Here is a 15,186-nt window from a genome sequence, read left to right as displayed (position 1 = left end):
ATATCCAGCCTATGTGATTCTCCTGACTGTAAGTTCCTTGACTATAAGATCAGGGACTATAACAGTTTGTTCACCATTATATTCATGGGGCCTGGCACATAGTAGGTGCTCACTAACTATTCGGTTAAATGGGTGCAACTCTGTTGTTGCTTTAAAGATTTTGGTTGCGGGCCGGGCAGGGTGGCTCAAGCCTGTAATCCCAGCACTTTGGGAGGCCGAGACGGGCAGATCACGAGGTCAGCAGATCCAGACCATCCTGGCTAACACGGTGAAACCCCGTCTCTACTAAAAAATACAAAAAACTAGCCGGACGAGGTGGCAGGCGCCTGTAGTCCCAGCCACTCGGGAGGCTGAGGCAGGAGAATGGCGTGAACCCGGGAGGCGGAGCTTGCAGTGAGCTGAGATCTAGCCACTGCACTCCAGCCTGGGTGACAGAGCAAGACTCCGTCTCAAAAAAAAAAAAAAAAAAAAAAAAAAATTTTGGTTGCAAGAAAAGTGAAAATGAAGCCAAAATCAACTAATTAATTACATAGATTAATTAACTTAAGTTATTCTATAACTACTGGATATTGAGAGTTACATTTAAGTATTTTAAATCTCTTTTAGCTCCAAAAGATTCAGGCTTTTTGAGTATTTTCAGCATGCAAAATAATTCATATAATACACATGGCATAAAAATAATAAAACAAATACTCATGTATCCATTATCCAGTGTTAGTAATAGCTTATTGTCAGTTTCCTTATGTGCCTGCCCCAATCTTTTCCCTTTCTCCCTAAGAGTAGCCATTATATGTTGTTCGTATCATTCTCTTGCCTTTTTGTTTCAGTTTTCCTCTATATATCCCCCAAATAATCAATGAGTTTTTTTGGTTTTTTATTTTACATGTCATATTATGCTAGATGGAATAGTGTTCACTCAGTATTCATTTTTGAGATCCATATTGATGCATGTAAAGGTAATTTGTTCTTTTTATTGCTTTCCAGCATTCAATTCTATTACTGTATCTATCCAATGTTCTGTCAATGGACATACGGCTATTTTTTTTTACAGTCTTTTTATAATTTACACTCTGCTAATATGAACATCCTTATTTATTTTTCCCAGTGTACATATAGAAGTGTTTTTTCTTTTTCTCATTTTTTAATTTTTGGTAGAGACAAGGTTTCACCATGTTGGCCAGGCTGGTCTCAAAATCCTGACCTCAGGAGATCCACCCGCCTTGGCCTCACAAAGTGCGGGGATTACAGGCGTGAGCCACCACGCCCAGCCTGGCTTGTGCATTTTCAACTTTGTAACGATAGTGCCAAATTCGTTTTCCAAGGTATTTGTATTTATAGTCCCATTGACAGTGTATGAAAGTTCCCGATGTTCCACAGCCTCTTTAACATTTGCTATTGTCAGCCGGGCGCGGTGGCTCAAGCCTGTAATCCCAGCACTCTGGGAGGCCGAGACGGGTGGATCACGAGGTCAGGAGATTGAGACCATCCTGGCTAACACGGTGAAACCCCGTCTGTACTAAAAAATACAAAAAACTAGCTGGGCGAGGTGGCGGGCACCTGTAGTCCCAGCTACTCAGGAAGCTGAGTCAGGAGAATGGCGTGAACCCGGGAGGCAGAGCTTGCAGTGAGCTGAGATCCGGCCACTGCACTCCAGCCTGGGCGACAGAGCGAGACTCCGTCTCAAAAAAAAAAAAAAAAAAAACCTTTGCTATTGTCTGATTTATTTATTTATACGTTTATTATTTTTTAAGACAGGGTTTCACTCTTGTTGCCCAGGCTGAAGTGCAATGGCTTGATCTTGGCTCACTGCAACCTCCGCCTCCCGGGTTCAAGCGATTCTCCTGCCTCAGCCTCCCAAGTACCTGAGATTACAGGCATGCACCACCATGCCTGGCTAATTTTGTATTTTTAGTAGAGACGGGGTTTCTCCATGTTGGTCAGGCTAGTCTTGAACTTGTGACCTCAGGTGATCCACCCGCCTTGGCCTCCCAAAGTGCTGGGATAACAGGCATGAGCCACTGCGACTGGCCCTGACTTATTTATTTTTGTAATATGGTGGTTTCGAATGGTATCTCATTTTCATGGTTTTAATTAGCATTACCCTGATTTGTAATGAGGTTGAAAAATATTTTTATGGGTTTGCTAGCCATTTGTGTTTCTTTTCTGTGAAATGCTTGTTTGTGTCTTTTGTTCATTGTTCTTTATCAGGCTGTAGGCATGCTTTGTATACTCTAGATATTACTCCAGATTATTAACCCATGATAATCCGTTGTCAGTTTCCCATGTTGCAAATATTTTTTCCCATTTGTGCTTTACCTTTCACTTTTTTTTTTTTTTTTTAAGAGTACAAGGACAAGGCCAGGCGCGGTGGCTCAAGCCTGTAATCCCAGCACTTTGGGAGGCCGAGACAGGCGGATCACAAGGTCAGGAGATCAAGACCATCCTGGCTAACACGGTGAAAGTCCATCTCTACTAAAAATACAAAATAACTACAAAAAATACAAAAAAACTAGCCGGGCGAGGTGGCGGGCGCCTGTAGTCCCAGCTGCTCGGGAGGCTGAGGCAGGAGAATGGCGTGAACCCGGGAGGCGGAGCTTTCAGTGAGCCGAGATCCGGCCACTGCACTCCAGCCTGGGCGACAGAGCAAGACTCTGTCTCAAAAAAAAAATTTTTTTTTTAATTAAAAAAAAAAAAGAGTACAAGGACAATGCTGAAAGGAATAACAAGGCTTATCTCTAAGATACATAAGGTGAATCTGGACAGATGGCTGACCAGAACACTTTGTGCATACTGCCTTTTATTGATTGATTGATTGATTGATTGATTGAGACGGAGTCTCACTCTGTTGCTCAGGCTGGAGTGCAGTGGCACCATCTCGGCTCACTGCAAGCTCCGCCTCCCGGGTTCACGCCATTCTCCTGCCTCAGCCTTCCAAGTAGCTGGGACTACAGGTGACTGCCACCACGCCCAGCTAATTTCTTGTATTTTTTTTAGTACAGACGGGGTTTCACCATGTTTGCCAGGATGGTCTCGATCTCCTGACCTCGTGATCCGCCCGCCTTGACCTCCCAAAGTGCTGGGATTACAGGCGTGAGCCACTGCGCCTGGTGCATACTGCCTTTTATTCTTATTTTTTTTAAACTCAGTCTTGCTTTGTCACCCTGGCTGGAGTGCAGTGGTGCAATCTCAGCTCACTGCAACCTCTGCCTTCTAGGTTCAAGCAATTCTCATGCCTCAGCCTCCCAAGTAGCTGGGATTACAGATGAACACCATCATACCTGTCAAATTTTTGTATTTTTAGGAGAGATGGGCTTTTGCCATATTGGCCAGGCTGGTCTCGAACTCCTGGCCTCAAGTGATCCACCTGCCTTAGTCCCCCAAAGTGCTAAGATCACAGGCATGAGCCACTATACCCAGCCTTGAGTACTGTCTTTAGGTAGATTTCTTGTTTTTAGATGGATTCATGGTATCTAGAGTCAAATGCTCTGGAGAACTTCGTCTGTAACACGTTTCAGTAGCATAACTGCTTGGCCGGGCTCTGTGGCTCATGCTTGTAATCCCAGCACTTTGAGAGGGTGAGGCGGGAGGATCACCTGAGGTCAGGAATTCGAGACCAGCATGGTCAACATGGAGAAACCCCGTCTCTACTAAAAATACAAAATTAGCCAGGCATGGTGGCACACGCTGGTAATCCTAGCTACTCCAGAGGCTGAAGCAGGAGAATCCCTTGAACCTGGGAGGTGGAGGTTGCGGTGAGCTGAAATCGTGCCACTGCCCTGCAGCCTGGACAACAAAGTGAGACTACAGCTCAAGAAAAAAAAAAGGAATAACTGTGCTTGAGAATTTACCATGGGATAGGATAATTAATATTTTTCCATAAAAACATAACTAAGTTTGAGTGTAATTAATCTTTATTAACTTTATTTCTCTAGTTAGATTAATGATATTCCCCTTTAATGAAGTATTTAAAACAACAAGTTGCCATCTGGGCGCGGTGGCTCACACCTGTGATCCCAGCACTTTGGGAAGCCAAGGTGAGTGGATCACTTGAGGTCAGGAGTTCGAGACCAGCCTGGCCAAAATGGAGAAACCCCATCTCTACTAAAAAAATATAAACATTAGCCAGGCGTGGTGCCAGATACCTGTCATCTCAGCTACTCGGGAAGCTGAGGCAGGAGAATCGCTTTAGCCTGGGAGGCCGAGGTTGCAGTGAGCCCTGACTGAGCCACTGCACTCCAGCCTGGCTACAGAGTGAGACTGTGTTGTGTCTCATAAAAAAAAAAAAAAAAAAAAAAAAAAAAAAAAAAAACCGTTGCCAATTTACAATTTAGCATCTAAAATGATTAAAAAACAAAACTGTACATGAAAAAGAACATTCTGCTGATTTACTTCATTTTTTCATTTATTTACCAAATAGTTTTTTAGTACCTTCTATATGGCAAGTACTCAGAATTCTAAGATGCCTCATTTCACTAATAATAGTTATTATTTATGGGGTATTATTATGTGCCGAGTAATACACTAAATCCTTTTTTTAAAATCCTCATGATCCACCCATGAACGAGATAATATCCTTGTTTCACAGATGTAGAAACTAAGGATGAGATTGGCTAGGTAACTCACCTGAGGAAATAGTCTGTGAGGCTGCAAAGCCCACACGAGGTGCCAGGTCTGTCTGACTTCAAAGCCTGTGGCCTAACCACTGTGCTCTATGGCATTTTATGGTCCATGTTCTCCAGAAGCTTATAGTCCAGTAGAATCATGAATAAATGACTATTTCAGTACGGTGCTCTTATAGCACCAAAGAGGAGCACCTGAGCTGGATTAGTCGCGTCAGTAGGAGATCCGGAAAGACTCAGAACTGAGCCAGAAAGACTGGGTCATTTTCAGCGGATTATTTAATTACAGATTAGATTTCCTAGAAGAGGAGCCCTTCCTCCTGTCTGGCTCTCCCTGCATGTGCCCCTTCCCTCAGGCCTATATATGAATACATAAAATAACCCATTATTATAAAATGAAATGAAAGCAAGGATCAGCAGAGGGATGGATTCTGGACTCAACTGATCATATTACAAAGCTAAAATAAATTTCCTTTATTGGCTGGGCGCAGTGGCTCATGCCTGTAATCCCAGCACTTTGGGAGGCCGAGGTGGGCAGATCACCTGAGGTCGGGAGTTTGAGACCAGCCTGGCCAACATAGTGAAACCCTGTCTCTCCTAAAAATACAAACATTAGCTGCGTGTGGTGGCACACGACTACAATCCCAGCTACTCAGGAGGCTGAGGTAAGAGAATCGCTTGAACCCAAGAGGTGGAGGTTGCAGTGAGCCGACATCATGCCACTGCACTCTAGCCTGGGCAACAGAGCAAAACTCCATCTCAAAAAAAAAAAAAGTTCCTCTTTCTTAATAACAGTCGCGAAAGACCTGAGGCCAGACTATAGCGTGCTGTTGGTGAGAGAAAGTTTTGGGTTTTTTGTTTTTGTTTTTGTTTTTTAGTTTGGTTCAGGGTGACTGTATTAGTCAGGGTTCTCTACAGGGACAGCACTAATAGGATAGAAGGATATATGAAGGAGAGTTTGTTAAGGAGTGTTGACTCACACCATCTGGTGAAGTCCCACAGTAGGCCATGAGCAAGCTGAGGAGCAAGTCAGCCAGTCCAAGTCCCAAAACTCCAAAAGTAGGGAAGCTGACAGTGCAGCCTTTAGTCTGTGGCTAAAGGCCTGAGAGCCCCTGGCAAATCACTGTTGTAAGTCCAAGAGTCCAAAAGCTGAAGAACTTCAGAGTCCAGTGTTCGAATGCAGGAAGCATCTAGCCCAGGAGAAAGATGAAGGCTGGAAGACTCAGCAAGTCGGCTCAACCCACCTTCTTCTGCCTGCTTTATTCTAGCTGCCCTGGCAGGTGATTAGATGGTGAAACATTGAGGGTGGGTCTGCCTCTCCCAGTCCACTGACTCAAATGTTAAACTCCTTTGGCAACACCCTCACAGACACATGCAGGAACAGTACTTTACAGCCTTTAATCCAATCAAGTTGACACTTAATATTAACCATCACAGTGACCTTCTAGATTGGTCCACAAATGCTCTTTCAGATACTGCAGGGTGTTCATTCTGGAACTGTACAGAGGCAATTGTATACATGGTTGTTTTCTCTGGAAACAACAGTCTACTTGAATGATATCATATATAAAACTTAAAGAACTAAAGATTTCATTTTGCTGTAGTCCAGGTGCAGTGGCTCACACCTGTATTCCCAGCACTTTGGGAGGCCGAGGCAGGCAGATCACCTGAGGTCGGTAGTTCGAGAGTAGCCTGACCAACATGGAGAAACCCTGTAACTACTAAAAGTACAAAATTAGCCAGGTGTGGTGGCACATGCCTGTAATCCCAGCTACTCGGGAGGCTGAGGCAGGAGAATCACTTGAACCCGGGAGACAGAGGTTGCAATGAGCCAAGATCACACCATTGTACTCCAGCCTGGGCAACAAGAGCGAAATTCTGTCTCAAAAAAAAAAAAAAAAAAGATTCCATTTTGCTAGCTTTTAATTTGCTTCAAAAAGTACCTGTAGTTTCAGCTATTTGGGAGGCTGAGGCAGGAGGCCCAGGAATTTGAGACTGGCCTGGGCAATATAGCAAGACCCCACCCTATGTAAAAAGAAAAAGTTTAACAAAAAACGTCATCACATTACTGTAGAAATAGCACCACCTTGTGGCCCTTGAATGGTTTGTTTTCCACTCTGCTTTGTAAAGAGACATGGTGCTTTCTCTCCAGTGGATAAAACTGAGTAGCGTTTAAGTAGTACTAGGGTGTATTATTCAGATTGCTATGCTGAAGTAACAAGCCTTGTATTCTCAGTGGCCTAACACAAAATATATTGTTTGTCTTGTGTGCGTGTGTTTTGCTTTGTTTTTGCTGTTCCTATCTTTCAAAAAGGTTTTGCAAGCAAGATTGAAGTCTGGATGGAGGGACAAAAGTTTACCTTCTTGGGATACATCTCAACATGTAGCTTTTAAGATGGGGAGGAAGAGATAATTAATACCTCACACTTAATTGGCTCTGACTAGAAAGGATGCAATAACACAAGTTATTTCCATTCATAGCCAAAGGAATCACATGACCCCTCCCGTTTCTGCAAGGTAGACTGAGAAATGTAGAGAACGATTTGGATATTTGGATATTTCCCAAGCATTACTCCTTCTGCTGTAATTTACAGTCATACATTCTCAGACAAAGCTGGAGTAACTCTAGTACTTCACAGTTACTTTTCTGGGGGGGATAGGGATTCACTCTGTTGCCCAGGCTGTAGTGCGGTAGCACAATCTCGGCTCACTGCAACCTCTGTCTCCCGGGTTCAAGTGATTCTTGTGCCTCATCCACCTGAGTAGCTGGGATTACAGGTGCCTGCCACCATGCCCAGCTAATTTTTGTATTTTTAATAGAGACAGCGTTTCCCCAAGTTGTCCAGGCTGGTCTCGAACTCCTGACCTCAAGTGATCCACCCGCCTCGGGCTCCCAAAGTGGTGGGATTATAGGCATGAGCCACTGTGCCCGGCTTACAGTTACTTTACATTAAAATCTACACGTGATGGTTCAGAGGTTTCTGTATACTTCGCTAAGTTTCCTATAGAGCAGTTTACTTTCTTTTTTTACTTTCTTTTACTTTCTTTCTTTTTTTTTTTTTTTTTTTTTTGAGACGGAGTCTCGCTCCGTCTCCCAGGCTGGAGTGCAATGGCACGATCTTGGCTCACTGCAACCTCCCCCTCCCAGGTTCAAGCAATTCTCCTGCCTCAGCCTCCCCAGTAGCTGGGATTATAGGTGTGCACCACCACACCTGGCTAATATTTTGTGTTTTTAGTAGAGACATAGTTTCACCATTTAGACCAAGATGGTCTCAGACTCCTGACCTTAAGTGATCTGCCCGCCTCAGCATCCCAAAGTGGTGGGATTACAGGCGTGAGCCACCCCACTTGGCCTGCTTTCCTTAGTGGTTGCTTTACATACTCCTTCATTGCATGTCTTCAATGGCAGATTCTTTATTCACAGGCAAAGGACTAAGTACTTATATTGTGTTAAGTACTCAGAGAAGGAGATATGAAAATGAATGAAATCTGATTCCTTCTCTTCCAAGCATGTAGTCAAGAAGGCAAACATATATAACATAACATGATACAGTTCTAAAAAATAGATGTTTTAAAGTCAAACTTGGATGTGAATTCTGGTTCACCATCTACTAACTCTGTGACCTTAATCAAAATTACTCAACTTCCCTGAACCTTGTCTTCGCCATCAACAGGGTTGATAATATTCTGCCTATCTTCTAGGGTTTCTAGGTTTAAAACTAGTACATGTACAATACTGTATTGCCTAACATCTAATAGATACTCAGTTAATAGTAGGCCTGAGTACAACTCAAGGCAGTGTAATAAAATTGCCATGTGGACCAGGCACAGTGGCTCACGCCTGTAATCCCAGCACTTTGGGAGGCTGAGGCAGGCGGATCACAAGGTCAGGAGATCGAGACCATCCTGGCTAACATGGTGAAACCCCATCTCTACTAAAAATACAAAAAAATTAGCCGGGCGTGGTGGTGGGCGCCTGTAGTCCTAGCTACTTGGGAGGCTGAGGCAGGAGAATGGCATGAACCCAGGAGGCGGAGCTTGCAGTGAGCCAAGATCACGCCTCTGCACTCCAGCTTGAGCAACAGAGTGAGACTCCATCAAAAAAAAAAAAATTGCCGTGCAATACAAAGAGTGCTATTAGCAGAAAGGAAAGAGAATTACTTTTGACTGGAGGTGTCTGGCAAATTTTCCCTGAGAATGTGACATTTGAGTTGAGACTTGAGGAATGAGTAAGATTTAAATGGGGACAGAGGGCCAGGTGCAGTGGCTTACACCTGTAATCTCAGTACTTTGGGAGACCGAGGCAGGTGGATCACATGAAGCGAAGAGTTCAAGACCAACCTGGTCAACATGGTGAAACCCCGTCTCTACTAAAAATACAAAAATTAGCCAGGTGTGATGGCACGTGCCTGTAATCCCAGCTACTTGGAGGTTGAGGCACGAAAATCACTTGAACCTGGGAGGGGGAGGTTGCAGTGAGCGGAGATCATGCCACTGTACTCCAGCCTGGGTGACAGAGTGAGACTCTTTCTCAAAAAGAAAATTAAATAAATAAGTAAATAAATGGGGAGAGAGGAAAGTTGAAGTAGAATGAGCAGAAGTATTGAAGCAGTAAAATGACATGTTTTAGCATGGCCTTATGGCTATAAATGAAACTGGAAAGGTGGATTGAAGTCATCACAGTGGCCTTGTCACGCTAAGGGATTTGAGACTTATTTTGACATCATTCTGGAACCATCTAAGCCTTGTTTCTCTCTCTCTCTCTCTTTTTTTAATGGGGTCTCACTGCATTGCCCATCCTGATCTCAGTCTCCTGGCCTCAAGCACTCCTTCCAGTTTTGCTCCCAAGTAGTTGAGACTACAGGAGTGGACCACCACACCTGGCTCCCAAGTTTTTTGATTAGCTAAATGTTAAACCTATTATTTGGGAAGGTGAAAGACTATGAAAGATGAAACATCTAAGATTTAGAGATAAAGATGCCAAATTAAAGGCCAGGCATGGGTGGCTCATGCCTGTAATTCAAGCACTTTGGGAGGTCAGGGTGGGCAGATGACTTGACATCAGGAGTTCGTGACCAGCCTGGCCAACATGTTGAAACCCCGTCCCTACTAAAAATATAAAAAATTAATCAGGTGTGGTGGTGCATGGCTGTAATACCAGCTACTCGGGAGGCTGAGGCATGAGAATTGCTTGAACCCGGGAGACAGAGGTTTTAGTGAGCCAAGATCATGCCACTAACACTCCAGCCTGGGCAACAGAGTGAGATTCTGTCTCAGGAAAAAACAAAAAACAAAAACAAACAAACAAAACGCTTTCCTGCTTCAGATTTCAGGTTTTTTGTTTGTTTGTTTGTTTTTTGAGATGGAGTCTCACTCTGTCACCCAGGCTGGAGTGCAGTGGTGGAATCTCAGCTCACTGCAAGCTCCACCTCCCAGGTTCACGCCGTTCTCCTGCCTCGGCCTCCCGAGCAGCTGGGACTATAGGCGCCCTCCACCACGCCTGGCTAATTTTTTTGTATTTTTAGTAGGGACAGGGTTTCACTGCACTAGCCAGGATTGTCTTGATCTCCTGACCTCGTTGATCCACCCGCCTCAGCCTCCCAAAGTGCTGGGATTACAGGCGTGAGCCACCACGCCCAGCCTCTGCTTCAGGTTTGTTAATGCTATGTTATGTATGCTCCTGAACAATCCCCGACAGAATTGTTTGTTTCCATATGGGACAGATCCCTGATAAGACAATACACAGACTGGAACAGATACAGAATATGAATAATGTCATTGGACTTAGTGAATTCTAAATAATAAGGATGCTTTTTACATAGAAGGAAAATGTATATTAGTGACATCCCTGTTGCAGACATGGCTCACCTTCTCAGTGTTATAGCAAGCATAAAAAGTTTGATAACGCCGGCCGGGCACGGTGGCTCATGCCTATAATCCTAGCACTTTGGGAGGCAGAAGTGGGCAGATCACCTGAGGTCAGGAGTTCAAAACCAGCCTGGCCAACATGGTGAAACCCTGTCTCTGCTAAAAATACAAAAACTTAGCTGGGTGCAGTGGCGCACACCTGTAATCCCAGCTACTCTGGAGACTGAAGCAGGAGAATCCCTTGAACCCGGGAGGCAGAGGTTGCGGTGAGCCAAGATCACGCCACTGCACTCCAGCCTGGGCTACACAGGAGAGACTTGGTCTCAAAAAAAAAAAAGAAAAAATTAAGTTGATAACCCCAAAACACTGAAATGGTTTCTCTTACAGTTGGACCTTGAATGTTTTTTACACATGGGGACCCAGGCAAGCCAAAGCATTGCTGCTCACCTAGATAACCAGGTTCCAGTTGAGAGTCCCAGAGCTATTTCCCGCACCAATGAGAATAAACTGGTGAGTTACTAATGTGTATATGGGGTTTCTTGGGGCTTATAACTTGTGTTCTTGTCCTCGTTCTGCATAGGAAAACTAAAACTGAAGCTTAGTAGATTTGCATTTACTCAGATAGTGCACCTGAGATAGCACTCTGGAACCCAGATTCTCCCTGTCCCTGTCTGATACTGTGGTAACATACACTGGCCAGCTCCATCCATATCTGTTCCCATGTAATCCCGACTAGTGAATTCACCTAGTGCCATGGATTTGCTGAGCATAGAGTTGTCAAATACTCAATACTTATTAAGTTCAATTTCTTTTTCTTTTTTCTTTTCTTTTCTTTTTTTTTTTCTTTTTGAGACGGAGTCTCGCTCTGTCACCTAGGCTGGAGTGCAGTGGCCGGATCTCGGCTCACTGCAAGCTCCACCTCCTGGATTCACGCCATTTTCCTGCCTCAGCCTCCTGAGTAGCTGGGACTACAGGCGCCCGCCACCTCGCCCGGCTAGTTTTCTTGTATTTTTTAGTAGAGACGGGGTTTCACCGTGTTAGCCAGGATGGTCTCGATCTCCTGACCTCGTGATCCGCCCGTCTCGGCCTCCCAAAGTGCTGGGATTACAGGCTTGAGCCACCGCGCCCGGCCTTTTTTTTTTCTTTTTCTTTGAGATGGAGTCTCACTCTGTTGTTAGGCTGGAGTGCAGTGCTGTGATCTTGGCTCACTGCAACCTCTGCCTCCTGGGTTCAAGAGATTCTCCTGCTTCAGCCTCCTGAGTAGCTGGAACTATAGGCACACACCACCACACCCAGCTAATTTTTATATTTTATATTTTTAATAGAGACACGGTTTCACCACGTTGGCCAGGACAGTCTTGATCTCTTGATCTTGGCCTCCCAAAGTGCTGGGATTACAGGCATGAGCCACCACACCTGGCCAGAATCCAATTTTCTAATAACCAATCTGGTGCTATTTTGCAGTTTTATAAGTGGATTTCCTAGGGTCTGGAGAGGGAACTAACTTGATTTGTTATGAGAAGAGCAGCATTTACAGTGAATTTTGTCTGCAGAAGCCAGGATTCCAGCAGTATCTAGTGTTGCATTTTCTAGTCCAGTTCCCCATAAGACTGGATATTGATTTCTTTTTGTTGCTGCCTCTCATAAATGAAATTAATTTGTGATCTGTGCTGTAATGTGAAGAACCAGTAGCTTCCTTCCCCTGCCCCTACGCTCTGAGTCTTCCCATCTTAATACAGTCTGTGTGGAAAGAAAAAAATAATCACCCATTACCCAAAACATGATCTCAGCAGGGTGTGTTTCAAATATATCTCTAGCTTTCACCTATTTTCACAAACATAAAATGAAGTAGAATAAATGAATCAAGCCACTGAAGTGTCTTTCAGTTTTCTCTGTAATTGTAGTCCTTTTATTTGCCAATTCCTCTGGGGTTTCTATGGAAACAGCAGCATGCAGATGATCTTGTCACATGACCGGAGCATCTCTATACACAGCACAGAAGAATGCAGATGGCAAGAATTGTCTCTGCTACCCCTACATCTACGGTTTACTTTGACAAGCAATTGGCATCATCATTTAGGCCACCTTTATATACATACTGGGTTTGGGGACAGCAACCAGCATTCTTGGCTAAGATAAAAAATGAGGCTGGGCACAGTAGCTCAAGCCTGTAATCCCAGCACTTTGGGAGGCTGAGGTGGGAGGATCACTTGAGCCCAAGAGTTCAAGACTAGCCTGGGCAACATGGAGAGTCCCCAGCTCCACACACAAAAAAAATTTTTAATTAGCTGTGCACAGTGGTATGTGCCTGTAGCCCAAGCTACTCAAGAGGTTTAGCTGTAATGATCACTTGAGCCCAGGAGGTCAAGGCTACAGTCAGCTGATATCGGGCCACTGCACTCCAGCCTGGGAAGCAGGCTGTCTCAAAACAATGGGAGATATCTTTTCTAGCTTTAAGAGATGAATGGTCCAGGCATGGTGGCTCACGCCTGTAATCCCAACACTTTGAGAGACCAAAGTGGGAGGATTCCTTGAGCTTAGAAGTTCAAGACCAATGTGGGCAACACAGCAAAACCTCATCTCTATCAAAAAATAGTCAAAAAATTAGCCAGGTATGGTGGTGCACACCTGTGGTCCCAGCTACTTGTGAGGCTGAGGTGAGAGGATCTCATGAGCCGGGGAAGCCGAGGCTTCAGTGAGCAGTGATTGCACCACCTCATTCCAGCCTGGGCAACTGAGCAAGACTCTGCCTCAGAAAAACAAAAGACAAAGACATGAGTGAACACCAGGCTTTATCCACTGTTCAAAGTCTTGGTCACAGATGAGAAGACAAGGCTGGGCGTGGTGGCTCACGCCTGTAATTGGAGCATTTTGGGAGGCCAACGCAGGCAGATCATCTGAGGTCAGGAGTTGGAGACCAGCCTGGTCAACATGGTAAAACCCCTTCTCTATTAAAAACATAAAAAATTAGCTGGGCATGGTGGCGGGTGCCTGTAGTCCCAGCTACTCGGGAGGCAGAGGCAGGAGAATCACTTGAACCTGGGAGGCAGAGGTTGCAGTGAGCCGAGATCGCGCCATTGCACTCCAGCCTGGGCGACACAGCGAAACTAAATCCTAACAAAACAATTGGATTGATGTAAGATTTGACAGGTAATTCCAAACTTTTTTTTTTTTTTTTTTTTTAGAAGAAGTCTCGCTCTGTCGCCCAGGCTGGAGTGCAGTGGTGTGATTTCAGCTCACTGCAACTTCCACCTCCCGGGTTCAAGCAATTCTCCTGCTTCAGCTTCCCGAGTAGGTGGGATTATAGGCATGTGCCACCACACCTGGCTAATTTTTGAATTTTTAGTAGGGAGGGGGTTTCACCATGTTGGTCAGGCTGGTCTCGAACTCCTGACCCCGGGTGATCCACCCTCCTTGGTCTCCCAAAGTGCTGGGATTACAGGCGTGAGCCACTGCGCCCACCAACAACCTTTTTTTTTTTTTTTTTTGAGACGGAGTTTCAGTCAGCTGCCCAGGCTGGAGTGCAGTGGTGCGATCTCGGCTCACTGCAACCTCCGCCTCCTGGGTTCAAGTGATTCTCCTGCCTCAGCCTCCCCAGTATCTGGGATTACAGGCACGCACCACCACACCCAGCTAATTTTTTGTATTTTTAGTAGAAACAGGATTTCACCATGTTGCCCATGCTGGTCTCAAACCCCTGACCTCAGATGATCCGCCCGTCTCGGCCTTCCAAAGTGCTGGGATTACAGGCGTGAGCCACCGCGCCCAGACAGAATTTCACTCTTGTTGCACAGGCTGGAGTGCAATGATGCATCTCGGCTCACCACAACCTCTGCCTCCCTGGTTCAAGCAATTCTCCCACCTCAGCCTCCAAAGTAGCTGGGATTACAGGCATGTGCCACCATGGCCTGCTAATTTGTATTTTTAGTAGAGATGGGTTTTCTCCATGTTGGTCAGGATGTTCTCAAACTTCTAACTTCAGGTGATCCACCTACCTCGGCCTCAAAAAGTGCTAGGATTACAGAGGTGAACCACCGTGCCCAGCCAGGATTTCTTTTAAAAACATCAACACTGGCCAGGTGCAGTGTTGGGAGGCCAAGGCAGTCAAATCACTTTTGGCCAAGAGTTCAAGATGAGCCTGGTCAACATGGTGAAACTCTGTCTCTACTAAAAATACAAAACTTAGCCAGGAGTGGTGGTACACACCTGTAAGCACAGCTACTTGGGAGGATGAGGCAGAAGCGTCATCCCTTGAACCCGAAAGGCGGAGGTTGCAGTGAGCCAAGATCACAGCACTGCTTTCCAGCCTGGAGAGCAGAGTGAGATTCCGTCTCAAACAACAACAACAACAAACAAACAAACAAACAAAAAAACATAAGTACTGTTGACAGCACAAGTGACCCTTCTAATCACCTTCTAGTCATGTTTTCTTTGACAACACATACTTTAGATGGAGAGAAGGGAACAGGAAAACCCTCAGTCTTTGCCATGTTATTAATTTCTGTGCAGAACAGGACTGGCTGATACTATGTATTCCAGATGGTAAGAACTTCCTGTCTTTTCTTCTCTCTGTTAGGTTCAGTTATCTTGTTACCGTGGTAGCCTTGCAGCTTTAATTTTCTAATAGGGATCTGATAGCTAAAGGAAAAGCCTTTGCCAGACACAATGGCTCATGCCTGTAATCCCAGCACTTTGGGAG

The 15,186-nt window shown here is 45.0% G+C and overlaps 1 pseudogene; it reads left to right on the top strand.

Annotated features, from left to right (window-relative positions):
* LOC104659603 overlaps positions 1–15,186 on the top strand; it is a 47,741-nt pseudogene that overhangs the window by 18,580 nt on the left and 13,975 nt on the right.

This window comes from Rhinopithecus roxellana, chromosome 8 (assembly GCF_007565055.1).
Source record: "Rhinopithecus roxellana isolate Shanxi Qingling chromosome 8, ASM756505v1, whole genome shotgun sequence".
In the NCBI taxonomy this organism is placed as follows: domain Eukaryota; kingdom Metazoa; phylum Chordata; class Mammalia; order Primates; family Cercopithecidae; genus Rhinopithecus; species Rhinopithecus roxellana.
This window is presented reverse-complemented; position numbering and strand designations above follow the sequence as displayed.